The 24,369-nt window shown below is 30.3% G+C and overlaps 2 protein-coding genes and 4 long non-coding RNA genes across 9 annotated transcripts in view; 2 read left to right on the top strand and 4 right to left on the bottom strand.

Annotated features, from left to right (window-relative positions):
* Positions 1 to 24,369, top strand: part of LOC102628440 (putative disease resistance RPP13-like protein 1) — a 143,090-nt gene that overhangs the window by 81,761 nt on the left and 36,960 nt on the right. The window lies entirely within an intron of this gene.
* The window catches only part of LOC127903020 (uncharacterized), a 127,009-nt gene that overhangs the window by 67,475 nt on the left and 35,165 nt on the right, over positions 1 to 24,369 (bottom strand). The window lies entirely within an intron of this gene.
* LOC102627370 (inactive glucose-6-phosphate 1-dehydrogenase 4, chloroplastic) overlaps positions 1 to 24,369 on the bottom strand; it is a 42,593-nt gene that overhangs the window by 9,011 nt on the left and 9,213 nt on the right. The gene's annotated exons all lie outside the window — the stretch shown is intronic.
* The window catches only part of LOC127903022 (uncharacterized), a 42,374-nt gene that overhangs the window by 10,325 nt on the left and 7,680 nt on the right, over positions 1 to 24,369 (top strand). The window lies entirely within an intron of this gene.
* LOC127903021 (uncharacterized) lies at positions 1,553 to 3,438 on the bottom strand. The gene is made up of 2 exons (XR_008055777.1): positions 2,994 to 3,438; positions 1,553 to 1,945 (listed from the first exon to the last, which is right to left on the bottom strand). It is a non-coding gene; the product is annotated as an uncharacterized LOC127903021 (long non-coding RNA).
* On the bottom strand, positions 9,777 to 10,652 carry LOC107177292 (uncharacterized). The gene is made up of 2 exons (XR_001508419.3): positions 10,320 to 10,652; positions 9,777 to 10,170 (listed from the first exon to the last, which is right to left on the bottom strand). It is a non-coding gene; the product is annotated as an uncharacterized LOC107177292 (long non-coding RNA).

Raw genomic sequence — 24,369 nt, 5'->3', positions numbered from 1 at the left:
ACCCACCCACTATATTAACATTTACAAACCATGTCATATATATAGTACCTTTTTAAATTAATTGATGAAATAAATTTCCACATTCAACCGACTTCAAAATTTATAATAAAATAATATAATTTCTAACAAAAAATAGACATAATTATTTTTTTTCAAATTCATAAAATCGTATCCAGATATTATAAATCTTACCTCTATTTTGATATTTGGTATATGGTCATATATTGATATAGATCAAATATTATAATTCGACTCTTAATTAAAAGTTTATAATTACTCTTAATTACACGTTTTTTTTTTGTTTTATGCAAATCAAATAATAATAACAATGATAACAAAGCATTATAGTGATAGCCATAACATAAAACATCATGTTCATGTGAGCCCAAACATTGCTGACTATAACATCTTTTTTTTTGGTAATTTCAAAAATAAACAAAACAAATATCATAGGGAAACCCCAAAAATAGACAACTCATTGGATAAACAAAATAGAATAGTAGAATCAAAGTAATTTTAGCTTCACTGTTTGCAAGATCTTATAATTGAAGGATAATTTTTAGAAATCTCCCCTGAAGTTTGGGATATTCTAACTTTAATTGAATGTATTAATATATTCTCACAAACCTCCCCTTGCGTTCCTATTCTATCCTAAGACTGTTTGTTGACTGACAAAATGACTAAAATACCCTTGACTTAAGAAAAACAAGTTTTTCATGTTCAGAACAGTGTATTGTTAATAGCATTATATTTGCTTTGGCACCAATAGCTGCAAATACAATAAAGTTATCAAATCATCCTCATCCATTCCCAAAATAACTTAGCTGAATTAGGATTAAAAAATAAATAAATTTAGAAATTATAATTGCTGCTACCAATATTTATGTTGGTTGTCTATATAATTAGCCATTGCCAAGCTCAACAACAACAAAGCTTCTTCTTTTCATAACTGAAGCTTTCTTCTTCCTTCAACATAATCAAAGCATCACTGCCAATATTCTCTCATACCTCCATATCAACCATGCATCTACAAACTCTTCAAAAATCATTCAAATCTCACACTTTCCAATCATTAGACAAAGTTGGAACACTTATGCACGCCAATGTGTGCCTAAAGCTTAAGCACATCAAGCTAATCAAATACATTTTATGACCCTTACGTAATATGTCCCTAAATCTATTGTTTTATATATTTAATGTAATAGTGTTTTCCAAGTAATATGCATATGTAAGCCTAAATAAAAAATTTTAGAATACCATATTCAATAGCAAAATCACTTTGGCAAGTTAGAATCAAGACACAAACAGTTAAGAAGATTAATGCAATAATTATAAAATAAATCAATCAACAACAATTTCCTAATCCCTTGAATGTGATATATATAAAAGAATCTCAACATCAATATAGACATAAATACAAATACATCCACTAAAATATAAAAACATGCCTCAACCATGTGATGTATTTAAAGGAATTTCAGCCGCGATATAATCCATATAGGTAAATACAAGCACTTAAATGTAGAAACATAGCTCAGCCATGTGGTACATATAAACAAATTCCAACAGCGATATTAATGTAGTCAGTCATCAGTTGTTGTCATCCAATTAGCCTTACAACTCAACAGTAGTCCATATTTACATGTGAGCAACTAATAACAGTTTACAAAGATAAATACTAACAAAGACAAGACTAGCCTAGTCACTGGAGTGAGTTTCTAAGTATAATATACAAAAACCTCAATAAAACCAAGTAAAAGATGATACAACATCTCTACAATTTAGGGCTTACATAAGAAATGTGAGGTATCATCTGATCATTTCAAAATATGTCGTAAGGGATTAGTTTGGACTCTGGTGCTACTACTTAATGAACACTCTTGCTGCCAAAGCTGCTGCTACCGAATTCACTATCGACTATCCCTTTAGGCTTGGGTTAATTTCCCTTTATTAATAAAACATCGTATTAGTATACAACTTATAGTGAATATATAAGTCACGAAGATAATGTAAACACAAACATAAGTAGATTCAAACAATTATGGTTCTAATTGTCAAACACAGTCATGTTGCAAAACATACTACTGTATACTTGATTTCAACAGCAGTGGCAACTTATATTTCTGTTCAATCTAACAACATTTTGTAGACATTTAATGCAAAGAGACCATGTATAACAAATATAAGATTTTGTTTATAACAAAAATAACAAGTTATTGCCAACCGCCAAGTCGTTGTAGTTGATCTATCACAAAATTTCTGTCTTGTTTTTCTTATTTTAACATTATGGATCCATTACTTTATCATTTCAATGTAAGCTAATATCAAGTCCTATCATGCAGCTTCATTATTGACACTTTCTATTGATGAAATTAAAATTGATAAGCATCCAAAATAAAGCATTTATGTGTATCTTAAAGATTAAACACATTGACCCGACACAAAATGGTTGGCAACCGTTTAAAACTACAAAACATAGTTGATGAAGATAACCTTTCAAATGAATTTTGTATTAACATGCTGTAGCATAACATACATGTACAATCTTAAAACTTTTAAGGAAAATCACAACATACATGAACAGAATCTTAGATTTTCTAAAATTACAAAATCTCAATAATACAAAATATCTAATGCCCATAAATATTACATTTATTCCTAGTGCTTATAAATTCAATCAAGGCATGTCAAACACAAGAAAGCTATCCATGGAAGGATTCAAGCATTTTCTTTTATAGAATACTAATTACAAACTTCAAGCGCACCTCTGTATCGACTGAATCACTCTAAGGGTCTAGTCGGTGGAACCGGTGAACCGGTCAACATGCATTTGGGTTACTCTATTCACTACAACTACCATTAATTTATGAAAAGAATAAGAAGTATCAGCCACATTTTCAATCAATTTTTGAAGAGCCATTTTCATATTTTTACCCAACTCATCAACAAAGCAAGCAAAAAATAACATGCACTGAAAGTTCTTTGATACATACCTCATTCGTGGCTCAGAAGAAGCAGGATATTAACCGATAACCAAAGAAACTCATTGGTCGGTACTCTCTCACCTCGCAGCCTTGAATCGTTCATCACCCATATTGGAGTCATAAGCTCCACCATTGTCCTCAATTTATGGGCAAAATACTTGATGAAAGTATAAGAGAGAAAAGAAATGGAGTTTGAGCTTGGTTGCTTCGGATTTGGTAGAGGAAAGAGATGAGAATTTTTCATTTTGTATTAAATATCTATTGAGCGAAAGCACGTTTCATTGTACGGAGTGTAAAAGCATGTTTCAGTCTATTTCTCTATGGATATTAACAAAGTTCAAACCAATTTCAAAGCCCAAGGTGAAAATATTAAATTTGTTTGAACTTTTTTGTTATTAACTTATTCAATTACGATCTTACCCTCGTCAGCTTAATTTATAGAAAATAAAATACTCACGAGGGAAGGTTTATGAAAATATGCCATTACATTCTATCAAAATAAGAATACTCCAAACTTCAGCGGAGATTTTTAAAAATTACATTTCTTTTAAATATCTTGTGTTCGGTATGAATTAATAAATATATTTAATTAATGATAAATCACCTTGTATTTAATAAAGAGAAGATCAAATATTGAGAAAATCTTGATTTTTCGATTTATCAATAGAATAATATTAAGGGGTTGAAAATATAAATGCGAAAATAAAAGTAAAATTTTAAAGAGTGGATTGTATTGGATTAATTCTTAAAATTATATTGAATTATATAGTATTATCTTTTGTTTAATACAGTTTCGGATAAAATTATATTAAATTTAATTTAGTGAAGTTAAAAAAATAATTTAAATAATTTTTTATTTCTAAAGTATATTATTAGTTGTTAAATGTAATAATTTTTAATAAAAGGCTTAATTAAAAAGAGGGTTTAGAGAGAAACTCGGTGGGTTCAAATAGTCTCACATTTTTAATATGCATTAAATTTTAAAAGGTAGTATCCAAACTTCTATTTCTCCAAAAAATTAAATTCAAATAATAAATTAAATAACTGTTTGAAAATCACTCGGAAACACCGTCACAGCATGTACTTGATGTTAGACTATTCTCGCATAAATAAAATAAAAGATAAATTGACTCAATATGAAGTAATAATAGTGATAATGCTCATCCAAAAAAGAAAGAACAAGCCAGTGACATGATATGCCCATTTGCTCTTTGACCCTGCTAATGGTTGAACTTGGACGTAGGTTAGAGAATTTGGTGCTACTAGCACACCTCCAACTTCCTCTTTAAACCCCGCTTAATGTTGTTTACAATTTTACCCCTAACCAAACATTTCCCCTCCACACCCGCATCCAAATACAACGCAAATGAAGACTGTCGGCACTCGGCAGAGCTGACGTAAACATTTAAAAAATGATTTTCTAGGGTAGAAATAATTTTAAAGATGAAAACAACTTCGTATGGCTTGTTGTAAATCTTTTAATTCTCACATGATTCAACCTACGGAGTCAGCTGCATTAAACTAATTATACTTCAGATTTTTCATTTTTGGAGTTCAAAATTGTGAGAAGCTGAACAAAAATAGACAATTTATGATAATAATAAGGATTTCTCATCTCTATAATGGTGTATGAATTTTTACAACATTGATAATGAGATTGTTGTGAACTCTTAAATTTAAGTGTTTTAATCTCTACCATTCATTTAATATGGTGGATAAAAATTAATTAATTAAAGAATAATAGGTAAACTTCAGGCTGCAAGTAAACATAGAATTTTTTTTTTTTAAAGTTAACTAACAACTGAAAAATTCTATTATGTTGGAATAAAAATCCCACAATAAAAAATTACCCTTATTTTAATTTTAACGGATAAGCAATTATTTAACTAGTAATTTAAAAATTGTAGTATTTCTTCACACTGTAAATTATTTTTAATCTATTCAGTTCATAAATATTTTTAAATCACCCAAAAAATAAAAAATACAGATAATTTTGAAATTAATATTATTGTGTAATAGCTATAACTTTACAATTTTACAGGTAATGTTATTTTAATAATACTTTATATAAAGATATTTCATAAGGTCTTAATAATAATTTATTGTATTAATTTAATTATAAAACCATTAAATAAACAATAATGATCATAGAAGGCATTGTCATAAATTATTTGATCTATGTTTTATTAATGATACTATATTAGTCACAACAAATGAGAAATATTTTATTCAATAACTATAATTGAAAAATATATCTGTGTATATAACTACATGATAGCTTGGATACATACCTCTAGAGTTAAGATATATACCTTTAGAGTTAGCTTATTTTAACTTAAATTTTTAGCACAAAATTTAAACCATTAAATTCATGCAATTCAATGGTGGGTAATATAACATCCTAAAATATTGTTTTGACTTTCAATATCCACCATTAAATTGTGAGGAATTAATAGCTCAAACTTTGTATCAAAATTTTACGTTAAAATATCCTAAACCGGGTTTATAATGAAAATATAACGTTATATACAGAATTTTTTCTCATTCTTTCCTATGTAAATATTATTGGGGTTAATTTTTTTTTTTTTATGTATTGTTACCATTAATTATCATAATAAGAGTAATAATACTTAGTAACATAAAATTCTATAATTACAATCCAAGGACTATAAATAAAATAATCTTTTGCATTCATAAACTAAAGGTAATTAGCAATATATGTAAGATTTGACTTTAATGAAATTAACAAAGTGAAATTTGAAAATAAAATGAAAATATATAGGTTTGTGAAACTTAAATTTTGTAAGGCTTGAATAATTTTCTACCATGTAAGAATATTAATTGTAGTATAAACCATAATTTCATGGAATAACTATGCTAAATTGGTGTTAAAAATAATACATACTTTATGATCAAATATACAATGTTCCTTAATTGTATATAAAATAATAGTTGTTTTAATATGCCGTATTAGATTTAATTAAAACATGAGTGGTCAAGTATTTTTTAGGTTACAAACAATTTTGCCCATGAGTTTATTGATACAATTTATAATATTCACTTAAACAAATGTACTTAGTTCTATCATTTATTGTGTTAGACCATTTATAAATTTTATAATTGGAATAAATCATTTATGAAAATGATTCATTTATAATATCTTGTGTCTATATATATTTTAGAATGTAATTAAACTGTGCCTATTAAACCAAGATCACAAATTAATTAACATAATGAAAGAATCAAGTTAACTAAATGAATGAATAGTATCTCTCAAAATCATTAATACAACTAACAACTGAACGTATGACATATGTAATTAAATTTAATGCAACTATTACTTGTACAACGTATGACATATGTAATTAAATTTAATGCAACTATTACTTGTACGTTAGTTTTTCAAAATTAATGAACACAAAGCATAATATCTTTTACTTGTTATATAGCTAAACAAGTAAATTAATTGCAATCGTTGATGTACTTTAGAATTTTTGGAATTGACTGCAATCATTGTGGATCTCCTACAATTGACTAGAATTACAACATTTAAATTAACAGGTAATTTGATGAAAGTAACAAATAAGGCTTGCTCTAGATTTTTCTAGCTACTTCTAATTTTTCTCTTACTGTTCATACATCTGGACGATAACATAGCATTAATGAGTAAGCTGTAAGCCTGTAACACTTTGCATTGCATTGTTGGTGACCATGTAAATTGCCAATTGATGGGAATTTTTCCCACATTTGAATAAAGTTGCATGAACGTAACAAGCAATTTTCAAGGGCATCTTGCATATATAGAACCATCTAAAACACAGTGAAAGCTCTTCAAACATCTTTACACACTTCCTATAAATATACTAGAAAGCAAGATACTGTATGGCATATTACACATAGACGCATAAGAAATTTTAGGCAAGCTGGAGTATATATAAGAGACCAAATATAGTTAAACATCAGTTCAAGAGTTTAGTGTGATTAGCAATTACTCTTCACAACTTTCAGATAAATACTTGGATGCAAGCGCTCATTTTTGTAGAAATTTCCCATGGCATTGAGATATCAGATATCTAATGGAGTTGCATCATATAATCAATATGTAATATTGTCATCATACAGTATCATGGGAGCAATTATATGCCTAGACTTAAAAAGTAAACGGACTCATTAGTAGACATTTTCAATTTCGGCATCTTTCGGTTATCGAAATTGAATACTTTTGGCAATAATGAGTAAGAAGGAGAGATTTTGTTTAATGGGAAGCTTTAATCATTTTGTCTTTGCACTTGCATTTTGCTTTGCCAAAAGCTTAATCATTTCGTCACTTAATTCTAATTTAAATAAATAATTTTGCAACTTTGCAAGGCGGACCAGTAACGCGTGTTTTTATTGACTTTTGTGGCATGCAGTTCACATTACACTAAAAAAGTTTGCACGTGCTTATCAAAACAAAAGAGTATGTTTTGATCTCAGTATGTAATTCTATATGATGTACTACGTCATGGTTTTTTAATAACTATTCTTAAGTTTGATTTATTATGAATCCCAAATAATACGATGTATTGTTTCTTTTAAATAGACAATGGATTAATTATGAATTCTAAATAATACAAATAACAGTTTATCGATGTTAGAACAGCTCAGGGGATGGAATGAATTAGATGTTTGATGAAATGTCTTACCCTAAGCCTTAAGTCATGACATGGCAACTGACAGCAGAATCTGATGACTTATGATAAATTGTCCTTCTTAAAGGTCAATGAATCATTTCCATTAGATTGAACTATGCGTAGCCATAATTTATTATTGATTATAATATTTTGAAAAGATGAAATGAACTTGTGGTTGACTGACTTGTTAATTTGTAGTCTTGAAATTGGAGTGCAGGTCAATGAAAACGGTCTCTTTACTCTGTTTGCCATAGTCAGATTATTCTTGATTCCATCTGCCAATTCATCACAAGACATTAAGATCAAATTATATATAATTCAATTTAATTAATAATTATTTACTCAGTATCATTTTTACTAGCTAGTAATTGGTTAAAATGCCGAACGTCTTTATGAACTGCTTAATCATATCACGCAAATATAGGCACTTATTTAACAAACAGTAAGTAATGATTCATGATATATTATTTGGAATTCAAACTATTTATGAACTATGCAAGTTTATAAATCCTCATTAAGATTATTTTAACTTAAATATTTTACATATATTTTGAGACGTTTATTTCATGTAATCAAATTAACTTTGGACTGTTTAACATAATTAAATGTTACTTTTTATTTTGATCAACGGCTTATAAATTATGACAAGAGTTCTAGTAAAGAAGACAACTAATAAAAAAAATTAAATATATAATAAATTAGTTATTGGTATTCATTCATAATTACCATAAACAAATGTAAATTATTTAAATTATACATTATTACATACAAGATTGTGCATATGAAATACATTATTGCCTACTAAAGAAAATCAAGACTGGCTCTAGCTAGAGTTTTCAAGGCTTTAAGCAATTTTTTTTTTTTTTTAAGGAGACCTCCTTATATTCAAAACTTTTAACACTAAAACGAAATAGAAAATAGATCAAAATTCATCCATATTTAATTGTATCTTGAATTTCAATAAAAATCAAGAACATCCTAAACAATTTTAAAAATCCTCAAAAAATTAACAAGAAGATATCTGATAAGAACTTTTATAAATTAAATAAATAAGAACAATACAAATTTTAAATAGCATATTTAGAATGATAATACTTAGATTGTTAAGACGATAAATTGTTGATAAGATATGACAATGGAATTTGTATTTTAAGAAATTATTATTATTTTAATTAATCGAAGTATTATTGGAAAAATAACTAAAATAGAGTCTACCTAAAATATGAGGAAAACTGCTTAATTTACCTATACTTAAAACTGATCTCAACAAAAGAAATAGATTATATAAATATTTCGTTAATTATTTATAAAATATTTTATATAATAATCAACTGATAAATGACATCTATATATGATCAATAATCAAAACCAAATTACTCATGCTTTTCTAGTGATGGAAACACGCATGCGCGGTCGTATTTTGGTCGTCGCTAGACTGACTTTTCTTTAAAAAATTATCGTATTATTGGAATTAGTAGAGCACGGCTTACGCCACTTTCGTGGAACAAATGGTGCAATTTCCACGTAGTAATGAAGCTGAATTATTATTATTGCATGATGGGTCAAACAGAGCTTGTTATTGTTGACCAAATTCACATTGGATTTTCTTGCTTAATTTTGCTCTTCATTCATCAGCCAGACTTCGTTCAATTAATGTAGATTTTATCTTTTTCAATAATCATTAAATAATAGTACTTAACTTGATTTAATAATAATAATAATAATAATAATAATAATAATAATAATAATACTTAAGTATCCATGTAGATTTTATCTTTTTCAATTATCATTAAATAATAGTACTTAACTTGATAAAATAATAATAATAATAATAGTACTTAACTATCCAGGGGTATCTCAGAAGAATCATTTAATTTTATTTGGAAGAAAGGGTAATTATATATCAGAAGAATAGGTCAAAAGAAAACGTGCAATTTGGATGGGGCCTAGAACAGCTAGGGGTGGGCAAATTCGGTTTGGATCGGTTTGAGACATATTATCAAACCGATCCAAACTTATTGGTTTGAAATATTCCCAAACCGATATAGACATAATTTTTTTATAAACCAAACCGATCCAAACCGACTGGATGGGTTTTTATTTTCGGTTTGAGTTCTAATAACAGAATACATACTGCTTTTATATTTGTTCACAACAGAATACATTCTAATAAAGAAATTCTCCCCATGTTCAATCAAAACGAACTCACAAAATTTGTTCACAACATAATACATTATAATAAAGAAAATCTCTGTGATTTTTTCCCCATAATGATCAGAATGATTCTTTGAAGTAATTATGCTCTCCTCGCCAAATTCTTTCCCTAGATAAAGAAAATCCGACGAAACAGTTCACACAGAAATACCGCTTCTAACGCAAGAATTGAAAGATCCAAAAGGTTGATTTGATGTAGAGAAGAACAAGATAATTCACATGAGACTGCAAACAACTCAAAAGGATGAAAGGATGCAGTTTTAATAATGCGATGATGCAGCCCACCCCCTCCTTTTCTCCTTCTCTCATTCACACGCATGCAAACAAAGCAAGAGAATCATTAAAGTTCAATGAAAAATATTTTCTGACCATACTAGAGGACGTTTGATGGTTCTGAAATGACAGCATCAGATCATAAAAATAAGAGAAAAATAAAATCAAAACATACCTCAGGAGACTTGAGAATGAGAGATTGAGATTGAGAGAGTTGAGAATGATAGGAATTAGGAAGCACTGGAGGTGGAGGCAGTCGTGAGTGTTGGAAAATTAGGTTTGTGTTTTTGTTTTTATAGTAAGAGATATGCTATTGTGTATGAAAGTGTACATTTCCTTTGTTAATAATCCAATACGAAATTGACACATCATGTATCTTAAAGCTTTTTAAATTTTGGATTGGATCGGTTTGAATCCATTTGAAATCCTTCCAAACCAAAATCCAAACCGAGTGATGTCGGTTTACAATCCAATAAACCGAAACTAGTGTTTTTACTAATGAAACCGATCCAAATGGTCGGTTTGGATCAGTTCGGTTAAAATATGCCCACCCCTAAGAACAGCTAAGAAGAAGCTTAATTAATAATTAGTTGCTGCATCAAAAGCAAAATTTCAACATCTCATGACAAACTCGAAAATTTGGACTTACGTATAATTAGAATTAGAGATGGTAATTTTTTCTAATGGGATGAGGTTTTTGGGATGGGACTAAGATATATTTTTGTCTCATAAAAAAAATATAGGAACATGAGTAGGGCTTTTTTTATCCCACTTCTGTCTTATTACCAACTATAGATAGGAATTTTTCAATTGGAATGGGATCCCACGGGATCTCATTTCTTTTGAAATGGAATTGAGACATATTTTTATCCAAAAAAAATATAAGAACGACAGTGAGACATTTTTTTATCCCACTTGCATATATAGGACGAGACTGAAATTGGTAAATCTCATCCCATCCTATCTCATTATCAACCCTAATCCGAACCTATGGAATACTCCAAAAAGATTATGTACGCCCAAAATTAATCGGATAACTTTGATAATTCCGACTCAGAGACAAATCTCACTGGCGAACCTATCCCTATCAATAAAAATTAAAATGAATTTAAAAGACGTGTAATGATAAATTAGTATTGGCTAGTCATAATCACTATAAATAAATGTAAATTATTTAAAGTATACATTATTACATTCCATATATATTTTGTGTACTAAACAAACATAAAAAAACTATTTTAATTTTTTATTAATGATTATTTATCAAATGATTTTAAAATAATTTATATAATAACCAAATGGTAAAAGATAAATAACCCAACCAATTACTCATGCTTGACTTTAGCGGCAGAAATGCGTGGATTGACGTGGTGGTGTTTTGGTCAGTAAAGCCATTTCACATTCCCCGCTCTTGCCAGCTTTACTTTTCAGTCTTCACAAATCAAAATGCGGGTGATTTCATGTAATCTAACTTTTGTTGATTTAACATAATTAAATGTTACTTTTTTTTTTTACCAACGGCTTAAAAATTATGACAAGATTTCTAGTAAAGAAGACAACTTGTGAAGCCATAGTTAGTTATATTCTGTTATGGGCTTGCTAAGGTGGCAGGTGAGTTGGCATAAGTGGGATCCAAACGAGAGACAATAGTTAGTTTAATAACAGACTGATTCGTTACAGTGGATACACACGTGAGAAGCATACATATATATAAGTTGTCTTTAAGCTAGTTTCATGGACACAGAGAGAAGAGAAATACTTAAGCATTACAGAGAGAAAATGCTAAAGTTTAGAAATGTTTTAATCTGTATTGGAGATTCATTTGTAATCCACCATCTTCTTGTTCAATAAAGCTTCTGCCCTTGCTGGCTTTTACAGCCGTGGATGTAGGTTCCTTTGTGGAGCTGAACCACGTTAGTTTCTTGGTGTGTTGAGAGTCTTTGATTGGTCTGTGTTTCTTTGTTTTTTTCTTAATCTTGTTTTTGTCAATTCTGGTTTCGTGGGTTGCTTAGTTCTTGTTTAAAAGTCTGGTAAACCTCGGTTGTCATTACAAACTAGTATCAGAGCTTGGTGTTGGTTGGGATCAGATTCAAAATGGCAAGCACCAGAGTTGATCTTGAAAAGTTCAATGGAGGTAATGACTTTTATTTCCGGAGTTTAAAGATGAGAGCAATTCTGATTCAGCAAGGGCTTGACAGTGCTCTCGATGATAAAGAATATCCTATGGCCAAGAAAGAAAAAGGAGAAGGTTCTTCAAGTTTTGGTGGAGACCAAAGGATCATAAACAACAAGGCCCATAGCACGATTATCCTGCATCTCTCTAATGAAGTTTTGAGAGAGGTGTCTAAAGAAAGAACTGCATCAGGGTTGTGGGCCAAGCTAGAAGAAATGTTTCTGAAGAAATCATTAGCAAAGAGGTTGTACATGAAGAGGAGATTATACACATTCTCGATGAAAGATAGAGTAGCCATGAAAGATCACGTGGATGAGTTTAATAAACTCATTCTTGATCTTAAGAATGTCAACATAATTCTTGAAGATGAAGACAGGGCACTCATCCTTATAAGTTCCCTTCTAGAATCTTATGAACATTTTGTAGATACTCTCCTTTATGGTGGACAGACTCTATCTTTGAAAGATGTCAAATATGCTCTGGAATCAAAGGATTTGTAGAAAAGAGCAGAGGTGAAAGATCAAAGCAATGCATAAGGTTTAGTTGCCAAAGATAAGCCAGAAAAGAAACACAACAAGAAGAAGAAGAACAATAGCCAGAAAGATAAAGCTAAAAAGAAGAAGAGGAAGTGTTACTTCTGTCAGAATGAAGGGCACTACATCAAGGATTGCTTTGAGAAAAAGAAACTAGAAGAACTACAAAAGAAGTCAAATGGGAAGGCTGCTGTAGCTTCTGAGGATGAAGGTGATTATGATGAAGCAGATGTCCTGGTGACTGCAGAGAGACATCCAACTGGTGAGTGGATATTAGATTATGGATGTTCTTTCCATATGTGTCCAAACAAAAACCTTTTTAAGACCTTTGAAACTATAAATGGAGGGAAGGTGCTATTAGGGAATAATTTGGCTTGCAAAGTGGCTGGAATAGGAACTATTAACTTAAAAATGCATGATGGTATCACTAGAGATTTGCACCATGTAAGATATGTCCCTGAACTAAAAAGAAATCTAATATCCCTAGGAATGATTGACCAATCAAGGTGTATCATTAAAGCTGAAAATGGAGAAATACAGGTTTTTTATCAAGGTAAAATTGTAATGAAAGAGGTTAGGAAAAATGGGTTGTACATACTTGTTAGATCCTCACTTGTGCATGGAATCTCAACAAGTGTTACCAGAGATAAAAATAAGCTATGGCATATGAGACTAGCTCATATTAGTGAAAGAGGTCTCAGGGAGTTAAGCAATCAAGGCTTGCTTGGTGATGACAAGGTTACTTCCTTAAAATTCTGTGAGAAATGTGTATTTGGGAAGGCTACAAGACTGAAATTTAACTTGGGGAGAAAAGAAACCAAGCAGACCTTATATTACATTCACTCAGGCCTTTGGGGGCCTTCATAAGTGCCATCTTTAGGTGGAGCCAGGTACTTTGTGTCCTTCATAGATGACTTCTCTAAGAAGGTTTGGATTTATGTGTTAAAACAAAAAAATGAAGCACTAGGGAAGTTTAAAGAGTGGATAACTCTCATTGAGAATCAAACTGATAAGAAAATAAAGAGGCTTAGGACAGATAATGGGCTGGAGTATTGCAGCAAAGAATTTGAAGATTTCTGCAAATCAAAGGGCATTGCAAGGCATAGTACTGTCACTTACACTCCACAATAAAATGGGCTAGCAGAAAGAATGAACAGAACCTTAATAGAGAGGGTAAGATGTATGCTGCTGAATAAAAACTTATCCAAAGGTTTTTAGGCTGAAACAGTCACTACAGCTACTTATTTGATAAACAGAAGTCCATCCTCAGCCCTAGGCTTCAAGACACCTTAGGAGCTTTGGTCAGGGAAGCCACCAGACTTGAGCAATCTGAGGATTTTTGGGTGTCCAGCTTATGCACACATAAAGTAAGGTAAGCTTGAACCAAGGGTTGTCAAAGGGTATTTTTTGGGTTATCCAGAGGGCATTAAGGGATTCAAAATATGGACCCTCAATGGCAAACCATCCAGAATACTAATCAGCAGGGATGTCACCTTTGATGAAGAGCAAATGCTTCAGTCAAAGGTAAAAACTGAGATTGAAGCTACTAAAATAGAGAGAGAAGAAAGTGCTGGACAGAAGGTGGAGCATTCTGATAGTTGTAAGACTTCTGAGGAGCCATCAGATCAATCCAAAGAAAGGAAGAAACCAACAGAATTGGAAACATATCAACTTGCTAGGGACAGGGAGAGGAGAGCCATCAAAATGCCAAAGAAGTATGGCATAACTAACCTAATTTCCTATGCACTGACAGTAGCTGATGAAGTAAATGGTGGAGAGCCTTTGAGCTATAAAGAAGCTATGTGTTGTGGGGATAAGCTGAAGTGGTATGCTACAATGCAGGATGAAATAACCTCTCTAAAGAAGAATAATACATGGATCTTAGTTAACAAACTACCTAACAAGAAACTAGTTGGCAGCAAGTGGATTTTCAAATTGAAGGCTGGAGCTTCAGAGAATGAACCACCAAGGCATAAGGACAGACTTGTGGCAAAAAGATTCACACAAAGGAGTTGACTTCAATGAAGTGTTCTCACATGTAGTCAAATGCAGCTCTATTAGGTTGTTGTTGGCCTTCTCTGCATATCATGACTTAGAACTGAAGCAAAAAGATGTTAAAACTACCTTTTTACATGGCAGCATGGATGAAGAAATTTTCATGGCACAGCCAGAAGAGTTCATTGAGAGAGGATCAGAGGACAAGGTGTGCTTATTGAAGAAGAGCTTGTATGGCCTCAAGTAATCTCCAAGGCAATGGTATTTGAAGTTTGATGAGTTCATGATAAGCCATGGATACTGCAGAAGCAAATTTGATAATTGTGTGTATTATAAATTCCTATCAAATTGTGGTGGCATCTACTTACTTCTGTATGTGGATGACATGGTTATTTCATGTAAACAAAAGGAAGAAGTAAAGAAGCTTAAGGTGGAGCTCAGCACTGAATTTGAAATGAAGGATTTGGGTGCAGCTACAAAAATTTTGGGTATGCAGATAATAAGAGATAGGGACTCCAAGACTTTGTATCTGTCCCAAGCAGATTATGTGAAGAAAGTATTAGCAAAGTTTAATATGGAAGACTCAAAACCTGTTACAACACCCCTGTCAACTCACTTCTAGTTATCTAAATCTCTGGAACCTAAAACTGATGATGATCTTAACTATATGAGGAAAATACCATACTCTAGTGCAGTTGGCAGCATCATGTGTGCCATGGTATGCATCAGACCTGACTTGGCACATGGAGTTGGAGTCATCAGTAGGCTTATAGGGAACCCTGGTAAAGATCACTGGAATGTAGTGAAATGGGTATTGAGGTACCTTCGAGGAACTGTTGTCACTGCCATTATGTTTGGAAAAATAAGTGGAGCATCACCTGAAGTTGCTGGATTTGTGGATTCTGACTATGGAGCAGATAAAGATAGAAGAAGGTCTATAACAAGCTTTGTGTTTACTATGTGTGGAGGTGTTATAAGTTGGAAGTCCTCTCTGCAATCAGTGATTACTCTCTCAACAACAGAAGCTGAATATATTGCACTTACAGAAGTTGTTAAAGAGGCAATATGGCTGAGAGGGTTGGTCTCTGAACTGAGGTTTAAACAAGAAGTTGTTAAAGTTAGTTGTGATAGCTCAAGTACTATTCAACTAAGTAAAAATCCTAAGTATCATGAGAGAACTAAACATATTAATGTTAGAATGCACTTCATAAGGGATGAAATCAGCAAAAGAGTAGTGAATGTGGTTAAGGTGCCATCTAAGGTCAATCCAGCTAACACGTTAACCAAGCCTTTGCCATCAGTCCAGTTCAGGGACTTACTGAATCTGATTGGGAGTGTTAGCTTGTGAAACAAGCTTACTGCTGATATTGCAATGAAGGGAGAAGCATAAACAGAATAAAACTAAGGTGGAGATTTGTGGAGCCATAGTTAGTTATATTTTGTTATGGGCTTGCTGAGGTGGCAGGTGAGCTAGCATAAGTGGGATCCAAACGAGAGAGAGCAGTTAGTTTAATAACAGACTGATTCGTTACAGTGGATACACACGTGAGAAGCATACATATTTATAAGCTGTCTCTAAGCTAGTTTCATGGACAGAGAGAGAAGAGAAACACTTAAGCATTACAGAGAGAAAACGCTAAAGCTTAGAAAGGTTTTAATCTGTATTGGAGATTCATTTGTAATCCACCATCTTCTTGTTCAATAAAGCTTCTGCCCTTGCTAGCTTTTACAACCGTGGATGTAGGTTCCTTTGTGGAGCTGAACCAGGTTAGTTTCTTGGTGTGTGGAGAGTCTTTGATTGGTCTGTGTTTCTTTGTTCTTTTCTTAATCTTGCTTTTGTCAATATTGGTTTCGTGGGTTGCTTAGTTCTTGTTTAAGAGTCTGGTAAACCTCAATTGTCATTACACAACTAATAAAAAATTAAATATACAATAAATTAGTTATTAGGTATTCATTCATAATTATCATAAACAAAGTAAATTATTTAATTATACATTATTATAGAGATAGTGCGTGTGAGATACATTATTGCCTACTAAATAAAATCAAGATTGGCTCTAACTAGAGTTTGCAAAACTTTAGGCAAATTTTTTTCAAGAGACTCCTTATCTTCAAAACCTTTAACACTTAAATAAAATAGACAAGATATCAAAATTCATCCATATTTAATTATATCTTGAATTTAAGCAATAATCAATAACATCCAAATAAATTAAAAAAAAAACCTTCAAAAAATCAAGAAGAGATCTTTTTTATTTCGAGCAGAACTTTTATAAATTAAATAAATAAGAACAATATAAATTTTAAATAAAATATTTAGAATAATAGCACTTAGATGGTTGGAATGATGAATTATTGATAAGATATGACAATGGACTTTATATTTTAAGAAACTACATTTTAAAAAAAAAAACTTAATTAGAGTATTATTGAAAAAATAACTAAAATGGAGTTCAGCCGACTGCTTAATTTACCTATCCTTAAAACTGATCTCAATAAAATAAATAAATTATATAAATATTTAATTAATTATTTATAAAATATTTTATATAATAATCAAATGATAACTACACATCTATACGATCAATAATCAAAATCAAATTACTCATGCTTTTCTAGTGGTGGAAACGGACCTTTGTGGTTGTGTTTTGGTCGTCGCTAGACTGACTTTTCTTAGAGAATTGTCATATTGTTGGAATTAGTAGATCACGGCTTAGTGCTTACGCCACTTTCGTGGCATAAATGGTGCAATTTCCTCACAGTAGCGGCGGAAACGCGTGGATTGACGTCGTGGGGCTTTGGTCGTCGCTGGCTGAATTATTGGTGCATGGTGGTGTTTTGGTCAGTAGAGCTCTGTTTTTGTGTGCACTTTTTCACTCTTCATTCACAAACTAGGGGTGGGCAAATTCGGTTTGGATCGGTTTGGGACATATTCTCAAACCGATCCAAACCAATCGGTTTGAAATATTTTCAAACCTATATCAACCTAAAATTTTTTCAAACCGAACCGATCCAAACCGACTGGATCGGTTTGGATCGGTTTGGATCCGGTTTGAACTTATTAGCTAAAATTTCACTTCTTTTATATTATTTTACCTAAATTATTTGTTATTTTTTTGTGTCCGTAATCTAAATAGATACCTCTTTTATATTATTCATATCTACTTTGATATCTACATAACAATTCAAAGATACATCCATACAAGTTTACAGCATAATACATCATAATAAATAAGTTCTTAACCTGTTCATTCAAAACAAACTCACAAAATTAAAATTAACTTGAACAACATTTGACAATTAAAATATTGTGCATCTTGTCCGTCAAAATTTATAGCCCAATTACTTTTGATTTGTCAAAATCTGCATAAAATGATAAATATAATTAATTAGATTGCTTAACTTAAAATATAATGTAATTATATAATATTTCTGGATTGGATCGGTTTGAATCGGTTTGGAATCCTTCCAAACCGAAATCCAAACCGAGTGATGTCGGTTTGCAATCCAATAAACCGAAACCAGTTTTTTTACTAATGAAACCGATCCAAAAGGTCGGTTTGGATCGGTTTGGATCGGTTCGGTTAAAATATGCCCACCCCTATCACAAACCACGCCCACAAACTAGACTTTTGTTCAATTTCTGCACATTTTTTTCTTCTTCATTTTTCATAATTTACACTGCTTTTATAAAAATACGATAAAGATGATAATCTTTTATAATATTTTTTAAAAAACTAAATAAAATAAATAAAAAGAATTATGCCTTATCTCAAACAATACTAATTAAAATAAATTCACCCAAACAAAAGATAAATAATAAATAAATAATCATAATTAAATTCAAAGAAACAAGGAACTGGTGTTACTATCAAATTATTCTTGATTCCATTTGCCAATCCATCTCAAGACTTTGAGATCAAATCATATTTAATTTAGTTTAATTTAATTAATAGTATAGTTTACTCAGTATCATTTTTGCTATCGAGTAAATTGGTTAAAATGCAAAATGCCTCTATGAATTGCTAGTCATCTCATGCAATGATATATAGACAATTAGTTAACACAAACTTTTTATAGCTATTTATCATCAAAGTTGTCAAATATAGAATTTGTATAAATAAATCTTAGTTGTAGAATAATTATTAATTAAAGAAATATCTAAAATAGTTGCCGTATGTAATTAAATTTTTTTATTAATTAGAGTATTTTAGAGAAATAACTAAAAAATTAGGGTCTATCTAAAACATGAGCCTAAGAGGACCAACTAATTTATCTATACTAAAATCCGCCTAATCATTTATAAATTTTTTATATAATAATCAAATGATAAATGACGTCTATCATAAATAAACAAATCAAATTACTCGTGCTTCTCTAGTGGCAAAAACACATTAGCGCGTTAGTGTTAATATTAAACGCGTTTGCCTCTCACTATCAGTAAAATTAAAATTAATTTAATGATAGCTAATACAAAAGGTAGATTTATAGATAATAAATTAGTATTAGATAGTCATAGTTACAATTAAACAAACGTAAATTATTAAAATTATACAATATTACATACAAGATTTTTTTATTGTCTATTAAATAAAACTATTTAAATATTTGATTAATAATTAATTATCAAATAATTTTAAAATATTTTATATAATAATTCAGCTGATAAAAAGTAAATAACCCAACTGATTTCTCATGCTTGATTTTAGTGGTAGAAACTAGAAACGCGTGGATCGGCGTGGTAGTGTTTTGGTCGTCGCTAGCTGAATCATTGGTGCTGATAAAAAGCAAAGCTTCGTTTTCTGTGTACACAATTTCACATTGCATTCTCTTGCTTGCTCTTACTCTTCATTCACAAACCACAACCACGAACTAGACTTTGTTCAATTTCTTATGACTCATGATAAGGATGATTCAGCATCAAGTATTGTATAAAATAAGTGTAAATTGTCTTTCTCAAAAGTCAGTGAATCATGTACATTAGATTATTGAACTATGTATAGCCATTAAATTATTCTTGATTATAATATTTTGATAAGATGAAATGAACTTGTGGTTGACTGACTCGTTAATTTGAAGTCTTAAAATTGGAGTGCAAGTCAATGGAAATTGGCAATCAGAACGTCTCATTGGCCATTATCGATCCCTATTGATTATTTAATTGGAACAAGAAAATGATAATGAATTCTATATCAATTTTTTAATCAGGATAAAAAAAATCATCGAGTCTCTACCGATGAAAATACAAGAAATTTCTCATTTATTCAGAATATACTAAATGTTCCGAACGTAATTATTATTATTATTTATTTAGTATTTGAATTAAAATAAATTAATAAATTAAAAGGATTGGGCTGTGGTAGTATAAAAGAAAGCATCGAGATTGGGTTTTTTTGCCAAAATTTGAATAAATTCTATTTTTAACATTTTAATTAAACTAGAAAATTAAAAAAAAAGGGTACACTTGGGATCCCGTCTCCAATGTAAGAGTCCCAATCAGTGCCAGCATTTTAATTAGGGCAAAATTTAGTCTTGAATTCATATCGAATTTTAATCAGCTGATTAAATATATGTCGATGATATACTGAACGGTACTAGATTTGAGCTTCTTATCCAAAGTAATAAAGCAAGGCAAGGGTCCACACGGAAACAGCTTGAGATGAAAATAGATCATTTATGTATTCTCTCTCTTCCATTGATCATTTGATTGCAAAAGGAACTATTTTGGTATTTATTTTTGTTTCTTATCAATTTTTGTACGTGTATTTCAAAACCAAGACTGGAATGCATATGGTCCCAAGATTTTTATAGTAAATAAATAAATAAAATTTTCTTTTTTTATTTGATTTCTTTTCTCCTTCTCTTTATCCTTTCATTCGGTTTAGATTTCAACGCACTTCAAAAAGTTAAAGGCAAATGGGCAATAGATTATTACATAGGAGATAGTGTATATGAGATACATTATTGCCTATTTAATAAAATCAAGACTGGCTCTAGCTAGAGTTTGCATGGCTTTAGGAATTTTTTTTTAACACTTAAAGGAAATAGAAAAGAGATCAAAATTCATCCATATTTAATTATAATCTTGAATTTCAAAAATAATCAAGAACATCCTAAACAATTTAAAAAATCCTTAAAAAAGTAATCAATAAGATATTTTTTCTACTTCGATCATAACTTTTATAAATTAAATAAGTAAGAACAATACAAATTTTAAATAGAATATTTAGAATGATAGCACTTAGATTGTTGAGATGATGAATTGTTGATAAGATATGACGTTGGACTTTGTATTTTAAGAAACTATATTTTTTTAAAAAATTAATTGGAGTATTATTAAAAAAATAACTAAAATGACTGCTTAATTTGCCTATGCTTAAAACTGATCTTAATAAAATAAATAGATTATATTTTATATAATAATCAAATGATAAATCAAATCCGTATGATCAATAATTAAAATCAAATTACTTGTGCTTTTCTAGTGGTGGGTACGCGTCTGCGTGGTCGTCTTTAGAGAATTGTCGTATTGTTGGAATTAACGGCTTAAGCCACTTTCGTGGCATAAATGGTGCAATTTCCTCGAAGTAGCGGAGCTGAATTGTATTATTAGTGCATGGTGAGTCAAGCAGAGCTTGTTATTGTTGACCAATTTCAAATTGGATTCTCTTGCCTGCTTTTACTCTTCATTCACAAACCACGGACTTCGTTCAATTTATGTAGATTTTATCTTTTCCAATTATCATTAAACAATAGTACTCAACTTGATAAAATACTACTACTAAATTATGCATGGGTATCTCAAAAGAATTATTTAATTTTATTTGAATGAAAGGGTAATAATACATCAGAAGAATAGTTCAAAAGACGTGCGATTTGGATGGGGCCGAGAACAACTAAGAACAAGCTTAATTAATAATTAGTTGCTTCATGAAAAGCAAAATTTCAACATCTCATGACAAACTCAAAAATTTGCACTTAGGTATATTCGGAACCTATGAAATACTCCAAAAAGATTATGCACACCCAAAATTAATTGGATGACTTTGATGATTCTGACTTGGAGACAAATCTCATTGGCGAATCTCTCACTATCAATTAAAATTAAAATTAATTTAAAAGACGTGTAATGATAAATTAGTATTGGCTAGTCATAATCACTATAAATAAATGTAAATTATTTATACATTATTACATACCAGATATATTATTGTGTATTAAGTAAAATAAAAATCTATTAAAATATTTTATTAATGATTATTTATCAAATGATTTTAAAATATTTTATAGAATAATCAAATGGCAAAAGATAAATAACCCAACCAATTGCTCATGCTTGACTTTAGTGGCAGAAACGCGTGGACTGACGTGGCGGTGTTTTGGTCAGTAAAGCTGTGTTTCCGTCTACGCCATTTCACATTACCCGCTCTTCCCTGCTTTACTCTTCAGTCTTCACAAATCAAAATGGGGATGATTTCATGTAATCTAGCTTTTGATGAGTTAGCATAATTAAAGGTTACTTTTTATTTTGATCAACCGCTTAAAAATTATGACAAGATTTCTAGTAAAGAAGACAACTAATAAAAAAATTCAATATATAATAAATTAGTTATTAGGTATTCATTCATAATTACCATAAACAAAAGTAAATTATTTTAATTACACATTATTACATGTGAGATAGTGCGTGTGAGATACATTATTGCCTACTAAATAAAATCAAGATGGGCTCTAATTAGAGTTCGCAAGGCTTTAAGTAAATTTTTTTCAGGAGACCTACTTATTTTCAAAACCTTTAACACTTAAATGAAATAGAAAAAATATCAAAATTCATCCTTATTTAATTATATCTTGAATTTCAACAATAATTAATGACATCCTAAATAATTTTAAAAAAAATCTTAAAAAAGTAATCAAGAAGATATCTTTTTTATTTCAAGCAGAACTTTTATAAATTAAATAAATAAATAAGAACAATATAATTTTTAAATAAAATATTTAGAATAATAGTACTTAGATGGTTGAGATGATGAATTATTGATAAGATATGATAATAGACTTTATATTTTAAAAAATTATATCTTTTTTAAAATTAATTAGATATTATTAAAAAAATAACTAAAATGGCCTTCAACTTAATTTGCCTAAGCTTAAAACTAACTGATCTTAATAAAATAAATAGATTAATAAATATTTTATATAATAATCAAATGATAAGCGACACCTATATGATCAGTAATCAAAATCAATTCTAGTGGTGGAGACGCGTCCGCGTGGTTGTGTTTTAGTTGTCGCTAGACTGACTTTTCTTTAGAGAATTGTCGTATTATTGGAAGGAATTAGTAGAGCACGGCTCACGCTACTTTCGTGGCATTAAAATTATGTACGGCCAAAATTAATCGGATGATCGAATCCTATGAAATACTTCCAAAAAAAATTATGTATGCCCAAAATTAATTGAATAACTTTAATGATTTTGACTCAAAGAGAAATCTCACCAGCGAATCTCTCACTATTACTAAAAATTAAAATTAATTTAAAAGACATCTAACGGTAAATTAGTATTAGTTAGTCATAATCACTTTAAATAAATATGTATTATTTAAATGATACATTAGTACATATCAGATATATTATTGTGTATTAAACAAAATAAAAAATTATTTAAATATTTGATTAATGATTATTTATCAAATGATTTTAAAATAATTTATTTAATAATCAAATGGTAAAAGATAAATAACCCAACCAATTACTCATGCTTGACTGGTGCCAAGAACGCGTGGATTGACGTCGTGGTGCTTTGGTCGTCGTGGCTGAATTATTGGTGCATGGTGTTGTTTTGGTCAGTAAATCTCTGTTTTTTTTTTTTTTTAATTACATGAGACTATTGTTCATATTACAACTCATATACATGAGACTATTACTGATATTTACAAATCATACTATTACTAGGACCAACTGACATCAATGCTAATGGAGCTCTGCCCAGATTTTAACCCTCATAAATATTCGAGGGATGTCTACTCCTCACTCATGGGTAAGGAATAAGACTACCTTCATTCAAATTAATTGAGGAAAGAAATACCCCCACAATACTTTTGTGGGAGTTCGAACTGCTGCCCTCCAACTTGGAGGGCAGCAGCCCTGGCCACTCGGGCTGAGCCGAGTGGTTGTAAATCTCTGTTTTTGTGTGCGCTTTTTCAGTCTTCATTCACAAACCACGAGTCCACGACCACAAACTAGGCTTTGTTCAATTTCTGCACATTTTCTTCTTCTTCATTTTTCATAATTTACCCTGCTTTTATAAAAATACGATAAAGATGATAATCTTTTATATTTTATTTTAAAAAACTAAATAATAAAAAAAATTATTCCTTATCTCAAACAATACTCATTAAAATAAATTCACTCAAACAAAAGATAAATATTTAAATAAATAATCATAATTAAATTCAAACAAACAAGGAACGGTGTTACTATCAAACTATTCTTGATTCCATTTGCCAATCCATCTCAAGACT

Source organism: Citrus sinensis, chromosome 6, assembly GCF_022201045.2.
Source record: "Citrus sinensis cultivar Valencia sweet orange chromosome 6, DVS_A1.0, whole genome shotgun sequence".
In the NCBI taxonomy this organism is placed as follows: Eukaryota; Viridiplantae; Streptophyta; class Magnoliopsida; order Sapindales; family Rutaceae; genus Citrus; species Citrus sinensis.
The sequence above is the reverse complement of the archived record's forward strand: the minus strand, read 5'-3'. Positions and strand labels throughout refer to the sequence as shown.